The sequence below is a fragment of the Musa acuminata genome, chromosome BXJ1-4, assembly GCF_036884655.1.
Source record: "Musa acuminata AAA Group cultivar baxijiao chromosome BXJ1-4, Cavendish_Baxijiao_AAA, whole genome shotgun sequence".
NCBI classification, from domain to species: Eukaryota; Viridiplantae; Streptophyta; class Magnoliopsida; order Zingiberales; family Musaceae; genus Musa; species Musa acuminata.
In genome coordinates, this window is record NC_088330.1 from 11878213 (window position 1) to 11890971 (window position 12759).

The 12759-nt window shown below is 30.4% G+C and overlaps 1 protein-coding gene across 5 annotated transcripts in view; it reads left to right on the plus strand.

Annotated features, from left to right (window-relative positions):
- LOC103981725 (receptor kinase-like protein Xa21) overlaps positions 1-12759 on the plus strand; it is a 31832-nt gene that overhangs the window by 2268 nt on the left and 16805 nt on the right. The window contains exon 3 of one of the 5 annotated variants that reach the window (XM_009398464.3): positions 5885-12754. The exons of 3 other annotated variants lie outside the window; for them this stretch is intronic. The gene's annotated coding sequence lies outside the window, so the exon portion shown is untranslated. One more of the 5 variants, XM_018824264.2, reaches the window with a different exon arrangement.

Consider the following 12759-nt stretch of genomic DNA (forward strand, 5'->3'; position numbering starts at 1 on the left):
ATATCTGACAACTTGTTCTCGTACGAAGTGAAAGTCGATAGTTATATGTTTCATGTGTGAGTGTAATACTGGATTGGCGCATAAGTACGTGGCGCCAACATTATCACAATATATTATAGGAGTAGAGGTGGAGTTGATGTCAAGTTCTTTGAGTAGATTTATAACCCAATTGAGTTTTGTAGTAGCAGTTGCAATAGCACGGTATTCAGCTTTAATTGTAGATCGTGCAATTATCTTTTACTTCTTAGAACTCCAACTGATTAGATTAGCTCCAAAAAAGATAATATACCCCGATGTGGATATTCTATCATCAAAGTTTCCTATCCAATCAGCATCAACAAAGGCATGGAGATGAAGGGGGGAGTGTTTATGAAAAAAGAGATCATGATTGAGGGTCCCATGAAGATATCATAAGATTCGTTTAATTGCAGACCAATGCGACGACCGATGCATGAATTGTGATAATTTATTAACTACAAATAAGATATCCGGGTGGGTGAGAGATAACTACTGTAAGAAGCCAAGTACTTGGCGGTATTGAGTTGGGTCTGTAGCAGGGCTTTCATTACATAGTTTGAGTGACTCGCCAGTAGACAGAGGGGTTGTAATTGCTTTTACATCTTACATGTTCATAATTGATAATAGATCTTAAATATACTTTCTTTATGATAGGAAGAGTCCTGAAGATATGTATGTTGCTTTCACTCTCAAAAAGTAGTTCAAGGTTCCTAGATCTTTAAGAGAGAATCAATATGATAAATGCTTGAGGAATGCCTTGATTTCCATAGGATTATTGCCCATGATAATAATAGCATCCACATATACCAGGAGATAAATTGTATTACCACTTTGATGACGGAGAAATAGTGAGGTATCAAACTTGGAGTTGATGAAGCCAATTGATATAAAAAATGAGCCAAGTTTAGTGTACCAAGCTCTTGGAGTTTGACGAAGTCCATAAATAGCTTTTTGTAGTTTACAAACATGCATTGAATACTGAGGGTGGATGAAGCCAAGAGGTTGCTACATGAAGACATCATCAGTTAGCGTCTTATGTAAAAAGACATTGTTAATATTGAGTTGTCGTAAATGCCAGCATTTTGAGATGGCCAAACTCAAAATAAGTCAGATAGTTGTGGGTTTAACAACGGGACTAAATGTCTCCGTAAAGTCAATACCAGAACATTGATGAAACCCTTTAGTCACTAGATATGCTTTATATCTGGCAATAGATCTATTTGGGTTTCGCTTAATTCGAAAGACCCACTTACACCCGATGATATTTTGTGTGAGATGAGAGGGTACAAGGGTCCATGTAGAATTATGGAGGTGGGCATCATATCTTCACACATGGTTTTACGCTAGTATGGAGATTTTTGGGCTTGATTAATTATGGTAGATTCATTATTCTCTAACGAGCATTTTGTGATAACATGTAAGTCAAAGATTTATCGTAGTTTAACGATACCATTTTTGGAGCGTGTTGTCATTGGATGTCCAGGGGCTATAGTGTAACACCCTTCATTTTTGAAAATTTTGTAAAGTCTTATTTGTAATGTCGAGACCTAAATATAAATATTAAAAATTAGATATGATTTATAAAAGATTCATATTAAGTTTTAACAAAAAAAAAATGTAGAACATGTGTCACTAGCTAACCCAAGAAGGGTGTCACCTATGTTTATTTTAAGAATGACACATAGGCTTCTTTCATACATGCTTGCCATATTGAAATCCTTATATTAGCCAAATCAAATGCTTTAAAGGAGAAACTAAATATAAACTTAAGATGCTACAGCGTAAGTTTAAGAAGAGAAGGAAGAGGAATTGAAGTAGAGGAAGAAAAATTTTTGCCATGGCTTTAGATTTTGTATCAATTCCACACTTCTGAGGCTCAAATTTGTTTAAGATAAGTATTCTAACCCCTTCTTATAGAATTCTTGATCTCTGATTTCATCTTAATCTTGAAAATTTTGGAAGATATTAGCTTTATATAAGATATTTATTTTGTTTAGGAACAAAACTGTGAATCTGGAATTTTTCAAAGATTTGACTTTTCTATATTGTTCTAGCCATAACTTTATGCATCGATTTTGGATTCAAGCAAAACTAATTTTTTGACATCTAAAATGGTAAATTTGGAGTCTATTTTCCTATCCAAACTATTGTTTTAATTGACCCTATGAAATTTGTAAGATAGAGACTATCAGTTTTGACCTTTCAGTACTCTGTTAATTATAACATTGTTAAAAACTCTGATATATGCAAAATATGATTTATCATAAACTAGACTCATATCTTTATGTGTATATCTGAATAGATCTTTCTGTATATATCTAATTTAAATGATTTAGAGCATAAATGTCTATTGAAACATCTATTCAAACAAACTCTATCAATTGTATAAAACAAAGATAATATTCTCTGACCTTTGGTTACTAAACTGTTGATAACTCAATGTTAGAATCTTCAATTCATACAAAACTTAATTTATCTAAATCTAGATTAATACAACTTTCGAATGATATCAAATTTGTATAAATTGAAGCATAATTGGTAATCCAAATAATTCATGCAATGTGCCTCTCAAATTTTATCAGAATCGAGCTTTGATGGATTCCATATATTCTTGTTTTCTCTTTGGAAATTGATTTCAGCCAACATCCTTACATTAGTTGAGCTTTACATTACTGTTTTGGATCCATGTATACTATTGTCTTTTAATTATTTTTACATCTGAATCTATTATGTAAAGTTAATGTTTGTATCGTAATGTTTCGTATAAGCACATGCAATTTATTATTTTGCATGTGTTTCCGATATATCCCAATTAATTATTCATAATATCCTTTTATACTTTAGTATTTGTGGGATAATATGATACTTTGCCAGAAATGGTAAAATGATTATTTAGACCTTTGCTAGAAATGATAAAGAGTATGTGCTTAGAGCCCGTGATGCTCTAGATTATGTTTGGTGGTCATTTAGAAATGAATGAATCATATAATGTTATGATTCCACTTCACCATCTATGTGTTTGACATGATGTCTAGATATTTGGTTATGTGCTTTTATATGTGCTCTGGATAAGAATGAAATGTGTGCAACGTCATATGCGATGTTTGAGCTTCTGTTTCGTATTTGTTCTTTGATATATACCGAAATGTTTCTTATTCTTCTAAAACATTTCATACACTATTAATATGCTTTGAAATGCTTCTCATGCTATTAATATGCTCCGAAATGCTTCTTATATTATTGATATACTTCGAAATGTTTCATTTGTTATTGATATGCTCCGAAATATTTCATAAGCCATTAATATGTTCCGAAATATTTTATCCGTCATTGATATGCTTCGAAATGTTTCATCTGTCATTGATATGTTCTGAAATATTTTATATGTCATTGATATATTTTAAAACATTTTAAATGCCCTTGATATGCTTCGAAATGCTTCATATGCAATTGATATGCTTCGTAATATTTCGTACGTCATTGATATGCCTCGAAGTGCTCCTTACATCAATGATTTGCTCTAACTAATCTCTACTCAATAGTTATGAATAAAACATGCTTCAAATGAAATGACATCATAATTATGCAATTGATAGATGGCTATCTATAAACTCTTATATCCTTACCTTATATTTGGTACCTTACTTGTTTAAAACTATCATCTTTCATCATAGATATGTTAGTCGCTTGCTGAACTCTATATGCTCACCCCATTGCTATATAAATTTTTCAGGATAGTTTGTCGCTCACTAAAATGTTTAAATTGGGCTGAGGCTGTGGAAAGTTAGAAGACTTTGGGTAATCCTTTAGTGGATGATATGTTTTTGTTGTATAAGTACACTTAGTGTCTAATGGAATGTTGATGGTAAATATAAACTTATGAGTTTTTAAAAGTTTAAAGGATCTCTAATGTTAGGATTTTGGAGTGTTAAGTTAATTTTATAATGATATAAACATGTGGTAAATATTGGTTTTTGTGATTGTATAAAATCTCATACTTGTGGATTTATGAGGTGGTTCTTGTCTTGGTGAGTTGGTTTTAAATTTTATGATTCATCGAGTGATGTGATATATGAATTTAAATTGTACAGGTTTTATAAATTATAGAATCATGGTTATGAATGACTTGAACGTTTTCTCAGTATCCTCAAATGTATGATTGGCTCCTGGAATTGATTATTGTTGTGACATGACAGAGTGGTATCAACGCATGGTTTGAGGATCTCTGAGATATTTGATATGTTTGATGTGCAAAATATATTGAGGTATAGTGAACTATAGATATCAATAGAAATTTTCTTCGATGTATTTCAGGAATTTATAATGATGAGGACCTTTGATTAATTAAGTGAGATGAAAGGGTTGATCGGGGATATCAAATCAGAGTGGTATAATTGAAGCATAGTAAGACTAGTTCAATGCTAGCAGAACAATGGAAGTTATTAGAAGAAAATTTTAATTTGAATGTTATTTGGGAATAGCAAGACTCAATGACATTGATAGCCTCTATCCAGGTGCAATCTTGATATCATTTTTTCGTCGAAGGAGGTATGACAAATTTAGAGGATTAAAATTTTTTTTCAAAGAGGGGAGAGTGTAACACCCCTCATTTTTGATAATTTGGTAAGGTCTTATTTGTAATATAGGAATCGAAATATAAATATTAAAAATTAGATATGATTTATAAAATATTCATATTAAGTTTTAATAAAAAAATGTAGGACAAATGTCACTAGTTAACCTAAGAAGGGTGTCACCTATGTTTGTTCTAAGAATGACACAGGCTTTTTCATGCATGTTTGCCACCTTAAAATTCTTATATTAGCCAAATCAAATGTTTTAAAGGAGAAACTAAATGTAAACTTAAGATGTTGCAGTGTAAGTTTGAGAAGAGAAGGAAGATGAATTGAAGTAGAGGAAAAAAAAGCTTTGCCTTGGCTTGAGATTTTGCATCAATTCCACACCTTTAAGACTCAAATTTGTTTAAGGCAAGTATTCTAACCCCTTTCTACAGAACTCTTGATCTCTAATTTCATCTTAATCTTGAAAATTTTGAAAGATTTTGACTTCATACATGATATTTCTTTCATTTGGGAACAAAACTGTGAATCTAAATTTTTTTGAAGATTTGACCTTTCTATATTATTCTACCCATAACTTTCTGCATCGATTTTTGATTTATACAAAACTAAATTTATCCGAAAATAGACTCATACTTCTTTCTTTTAACATATAGAATTATAAATTTGGAGTCTATTTGCCTATTTAAACTATTATTTCAATTGACCCTATAAAATCTATAAGAAAGAGATTATCGGTTTTGACCTTTTAGTACTCTTATGCTTATAACTCTCTATTTAGACTTATGGTCTATACAAAATATGATTTATAAAAAATTAGACTTATAGATCTTTTTATGCATATCTGATTTGAATGATTTGAAGCATAAATGCCTATTAAAACATCTATTTAAATCAATTTTATGAATTCTGTAAAATAGAGATAATGTTCTCTGATCTTTGGGTACTAAACTGTTGATAACTCGAATCTTCAATTCATACAAAATTAGATTTATCTAAATTTAGATTGATACAACTTTTTAATGACATCTTTTGTATAAATTGGAGTGTAATTGATTATTCAAATAATTCATGCAATGTGCCTCTCAAATTCTATCAGAATTAAGCTTTGATCGATTCCACCTATTCTTGTTTCATATATTTGGAAATTGATTTCAGCCAACATCGTTACTTCAGTTAAGCTTCACATTATTATTTTAAATTTTTGTATACTCTTGTCTTTCAATTATTTGTATACTTGAATCTATTCTGTAAAGTTTATGTTTGTATCACAATGTTTCGTATAGGCACATGCAGTCTGCTGTTCCACATGTGTTTCTGATATCTCCCAATTTATTGTTCACAATGCTCTTTTGTACTCTAATGTTTGTGGGATAATATGAAACATTGCCAGAAATGATAAAGGGATTATTTAGACTTTTGTCAGAAATGGTAAAAGGTATGTGCTTGGAGCCCGCGATGCTCTAGATTATGTTTAGTGGTCATTCAAAAATGGATGGACCATATTATGTTATGGTCTCACTTCACCATCTATATGTTTAACGTGATGTTTAGAGATTTTGTTATGTGCTTCTATATGTGCTATAGATAAGAATGAAATGTGTGCAACGTCATATGCGACGGTTGAGCTTATGTTTCTTTTTTTTGTTTATATATTTACTGAAATGTTTCTTATGCTTCTGAAACATTTCATATGCCATTGATATACTCCGAAATGCTTCATATGCCATTGATATACTCCGAAATGCTTTCTATATCATTTGATATACTCCGAAATATTTTATTTGTTATTGATATGCTATGAAATATTTCAGACATCATTGATATATTCTGAAATATTTTATCCGCCATTGATATGTTTCGAAATGTTTCATCTGCAATTGATATACTTTGAAATGTTTCATATGTCATTGATATGTTCCGAAATATTTTATATGCCCTTGATATGCTTCGAAATGCTTTATATGCAATTGATATGCTCCGTAACATTTCGTACGCCATTTATATGCCTCAAAATTTTCCTTACGTCAATGATTTGCTCCAACTAATTTTTACTCAATTGTTATGAATAAAACATACTTCGAACGAAATGACATCGTAATTCTGCATTCGATAAGTGGCTATCTATGAACTATTATATCCCTGCCTTGTATTTGATACCTTATTTGTTTAAAATTATTCTCTTTCGTCATTGATATATTAGTTGCTTACTGAACTCTATATGCTCATCTCATTGCTATATAAAATTTTCAGAATAACTTGTCGCTTATTAAAATATTTAAATTGGGCTAAGGCTATGGAAAGTTAGAAGACTTTGGGCAAACCTTTAGTAGTAGATATGTTTTTGTTGTATAAGTACACTTATTATCTAATGAAATTTTGATGGATAATATGAACTTATAGGTTTTGGAAAAGTTTAAAGGACCTCTCATTTTAGAATTTTAGAGTGTTAAGTTAATTTTGTAATGATATGAACATGTGGTAATATTAGTTTTTGTGATTGTATAGAATCTCATACTTGTGGATTTATGAGGTGGTTCTTATCTTAGTGAGTCGGTTTCAGATTTTATAATTCATCGAGTGATGTGGTTTATAAATTTAAACTGCGCAGGGTTTATGAATTATGAAATTATGGTTGTGAATGATTTAAATGTTTTCTCAATATCCTCAAATGTGTGATTGGATCCTAGAATGGATTATTTTTGTGGCATGATAGAGTAGTATCAGAGCATGGTTTGAGGATCTCTAAGATATTTGATATGTTTGATGTGCAAAATATATTGAGGTATAGTGAACTATAGTGATTGATGAAAATTTTCTTTGATGTATTTTAAGAATCTATGATGATGAGGACCTTTGGTCTTCCGACTTCATATACTTTTGATTAATTAAGTGAGATGAAAAGGTTGATCGAGGATATCAAATCAGAGTGGCACAACAAAAGCGTAGTGAGCCTGATACAATACTAGTAGAACAATGGAAGTTATTAGAAGAAAATTTTAATTTGAATGTTATTTGGAAAGAGCAAGACTCAATGACATTGATAGCCTCTATCCAGGTGCAATCTTGATCTTATCTTTTCATCGAAGGAGGTATGACAAATATAGAGAACTAAAATTTTCTTTCAAGGAGGGGAGAGTGTAACACTCCTCATTTTTAAAAATTTTGTAATATCTTATTTGTAATACAAGGACCTAAATAAAATATTAAAAATTAGATATGATTTGTAAAAGATTCAAATTAAATTTTAACAAAAAAATATTGTAAGTCACATGTCACTAGCTAACTTAAGAAGGGTGCCACCTATGTTTGTTCTAAGAATGACACATAGACTTCTTTCATGTATGCTTGCCACCTTGAAATCCTTATATTAGTAAAATTAAATACTTTAAATGAGAAACTAAATATAAACTTAAGATGCTGCTGCGTAAGTTTGAGAAGAGAAGGAAGATGAATTGAAGTAGATGAAGAAAAAGCTTTGCCTTGGCTTGAGATTTTACATCAATTCCACAACTTTGGGACTCAAATTTGTTTAAGACAAGTATTCTACCCCTTCTTACAGAACTCTTGATCTCTTTCATCTTAATCCTGAAAATTTTGAAAGATTTTAGCTTTATACATGATATTTCTTTCGTTTGGGAATAAAATTGTGAATCTAAATTTTTTTGAAGATTTGACCTTTCTGTATTGTTTTACCCATAACTTTCTGCACCGATTTTGGATTTAGGCAAAGTTAAATTTATCTGAAAATAGACTTATACTTCTTTCTTTTAACAATAGAATGGTAAATTTGGAGTCTATTTGCCTATCTAAACTGTTATTTCAATTAACCCTATGAAATCTATAAGATAAAGACTATTGGTTTTGACCTTTCAATACTCTGTTGATTATAACTCTCCATTTAAAACTCTGATATATACAAAATATGATTTATCAGAAACTAAACTAGAGATCTTTCTAGGCATATCCGATTTGAATGATTTGGTAAATGCCTATTGAAACATCTGTTCAAATCAACTATATAAATTATATAAAATAGAGAAAATATTCTTTGACCTTTAGTTATTAAACTGTTGATAACTAAATATTAGAATCTCCAATTCTTACAAAACTTGATTTATCTAAATTTAGATTGATAAAAATTTTGAATGACATCTAGTTTGTATAAATTGGAGCATAATTGATTATCTAAATAATTCATGAAATGTGCCTCTCAAATTCTATCAGAATTGAGCTTTGATCGATTCCGCCTATTCTTGTTTCATTTATTTGGAAATTGATTTTAGCCAACATACTTACATCATTTGAGCTTTACATTATTGTTTTGGATCCCTGTATACTCTTGTCCTTCAATTATTTTTACACTTGAATCTATTATGTAAAGTTAATGTTTGTATCGTAATGTTTCATATAGGCACATGCAGTCCATTTTTCCGCATGTGTTTTCGATATATCCTAATTTATTATTCACAATGCCCTTTTGTACTATAGTGTTTGTGGGATAATATGAAATATTTCCAGAAATAGTAAAGGGATTATTTGGACTTTTGCTAGAAATGGTAAAGATTTTGTGCTTAGAGCCCACGATCCTCTAGATTATGTTTGGTGGTCATTCAAAAATGGATGGACCATATTATGTTAAGATCTCGTATCACCATCTATATGTTTGACATGATGTCCAGAGATTTGGTTATGTGCTTCTATATGTGCTCTGGATAAGAATGAAATGTGCCATTGATATATTCGGAAATATTTCATCCGCCATTGATATGCTTGAAAATATTTCATTCCCCATTAATATACTACAAAATGTTTCATATACTATTGATATATTCTGAAACATTTTATACGCCTTTGATATGCTTTGAAATGCTTCATATGCAATTGATATGTTCCGAAACATTTCATACGCCATTTATATGTCTCAAAATGCTCCTTATATCAATGATTTGCTTCAACTAATCTTTACTCAATTGTTATGAACAAAACATGCTTCGAACGAAATGACATCGTAATTCTGTATTCGATAAGTGGCTATCTATGAACTGTTGTATCCTTGCCTTGTATTTGGTACCTTATTTGTTTAAAACTGTCATCTTTCGTCATGAATATGTTAGTCGCTTGCTGAGCTCTATATGCTTACCCAGTTGCTATATAAATTTTTCAGAATAACCTGTCGCTCACTAAAATGTTTAAATTTGGCTGAGGCTATGGAAAGTTAGAAGACTTTAGCCAAAACTTTAATGGATGATATGTTTTTATTGTATAAGTGTACTTAGTGTCTAATGGAATGTTCATAGTAAATATTAACTTATGAGTTTTAAAAGTTTAAAGGACTTCTCATATCAGGATTTTGGAGTGTTAAGTTAATTTTGTAATTATATGAACATGTGATAAATATTAGTTTTTGTGATTGTATAGAATCTCATACTTGTAGATTTATGAGATGGTTCTTGCCTTGGTGAGTTGGTTTCAGATTTTATAATTCATCGAATGATGTGGTATATGAATTTAAATTGCACAGGTTTTATAAATTATGGAGTTATGGTTGTGAATGACTTTAATGTTTTCTTAGTATCCTCAAATGTGTTATTGGATCTAGGAATGAATTATTATTGTGGCATGTCAAAGTGATATCAGAGCATGGTTTGAGTATCTCTGAGATATTTGATATATTTGATTTGTAAAATATATTGAGGTATAGTGAACTATAGTGATCGATGGAGATTTTCTTTGATGCATTTTAGGAATCTATGATGATGAAGACCTTTGGTCCTCCTACTTCATATACTTTTGATTAATTAAGTGAGATGAAAAGGTTGATCAGGGATATCAAATCAGAGTGGCGTAGCGGAAATGTAGTGAGCCTGATCCAATGCTAGCAGAATAATGGAAGTTATTAGAAGAAAATTTTAATTTGAATGTTATTTAGAAAGAGCAAGACTCAATGACATTGATAGCCTCTATCCAGGTGCAATCTTGATCTCATCTTTTCGTCGAAGGAGGTATGACAAATTTAGAGGACTAAAATTTTCTTTCAAGGAGAGGAGAATGTAACACCCCTCATTTTTTAAAATTTTGTAAGGTCTTATTTGTATTATAGGGATCTAAATATAGATATTAAAAATTAGATATGATTTGTAAAAGATTCATATTAAATTTTAATAAAAAAAGTGTAGGACATATGTCACTAGCTAACCTAAGAAATGTGCCACCTATGTTTATTCTAAGAATGACATATAGGCTTTTTCATGCATGCTTGTCACCTTAAAATCCTTATATTAGCCAAATCAAATATTTTAAAGGAGAAACTAAATGTAAACTTAAGATGCTAAGTTTGAGAAGAGAAGGAAGATGAATTTAAGTAGAGGAAGAAAAATCTTTGCCTTGGCTTGAGATTTTGCATTAATTCCACACCTTTAGGACTCAAATTTGTTTAAAACAAGTATTCTAACCCCTTTCTACAGAACTCTTGATCTCAGATTTCATCTTAATCCTAAAAATTTTAGAAGATTTTGGCTTCATACATGATATTTCTTTCGTTTGGGAACAAAACTGTGAATCTAAATTTTTTTGAAGATTTGACCTTTTTATATTATTCTACCCATAAATTTTTGCATCGATTTTGGATTTAGGCAAAACTAAATTTATCCAAAAATAGGGTCATACTTCTTTCTTTTGACACCTAGAATTATAAATTTGGAGTCTATTTGCCTATCCAAACTATTATTTCAATTGACTCTATAAAATCTATAAGACAAAGACTATCGCTTTTGACCTTTCAGTACTCTTGTACTTATAACTCTCTATTTAAAACTCTGATCTATACAAAATATGATTTATCATAAAATAGATTCATAGGTCTTTCTTTTTGTGGATATTTGATTTGAATGATTTAAAGTATAAATACCTATTAAATTATCTATTTAAAGTAACTCTATGAATTCTACAAAATAGAGATAATGTTCTCTGACCTTTGGTTACTAAACTGTTGATAACTCAATGTTGGAATTTCAATTCATACAAAACTAGATTTATCTAAATGTAGATTAATACAACTTTCGAATGACATCTAATTTGTATAAATTGGAGCATAATTGGTTATTTAAATAATTCATGCAATGTGCCTCTCAAATTCTATCAAAATCGATCTATTCTTATTTCATCTCTTTGGAAATTAATTTCAGCCAATATCTTATGTAAAGTTAATGTTTGTATCATAATGTTTTGTATAGGCACATGCAGTCCGTTATTCCGCATGTGTTTCCGATATGTCCCAATTTATTATTCACAATACCCTTTTGTACTCTAGTATTTGTGGGATAATATGAAATGTTGCCAGAAATAGTAAAGGGTATGTGCTTAGAGCCCACGATCCTCTAGATTATGTTTGGTGGTTATTCAGAAATGGATGGACCATATTATGTTATGATCCTACTTCACCATCTATTTGTTTGACATGATGTCCAGAGATTTCGTTATGTGCTTCTATATGTGCTCTGGATAAGAATGAAATATGAGAAACATCATATGTGGCGTTTGAGCTTCTGTTTCGTATTTGTTCTTTGATATATACCGAAATATTTTATTATGCATCTGAAACTTTTCATACACTATTTATATGCTCTGAAATGCTTCCCATGCCATTGATATACTCCGAAATGCTTCCTATGCTATTGATATACTCTGAAATGTTTCGTTTGTTATTGATATGCTCCGAAACATTTCATAAGTCATTGATATGTTCCAAAATATTTCATCCACCATTGATATGCTTCGAAATGTTTCATCTGCCATTGATATACTCCGAAATATTTCATATGTCATTGATATATTCTGAAACATTTATACGCCCTTGATATGCTCCAAAATGCTTCATATGCAATTGATATGTTCTATAACATTTCAAACGCTATGCCTCGAAATACTCCTTACGTCAGTGAGTTGCTCCAATTAATCTCTACTCAATTATTATGAACAAAACATACTTCGAACGAAATGATATAGTAATTCTGCATTCGATAAGTGGCTATCTATGAACTATTGTATCCCTACCTTGTATTTGGTACCTTATTTGTTTGAAACTGTCCTCTTTCATCATAGATATGTTAGTCACTTGCTAAGCTCTATATCCTCACCCCGTTGCCATATAAATTTTTCA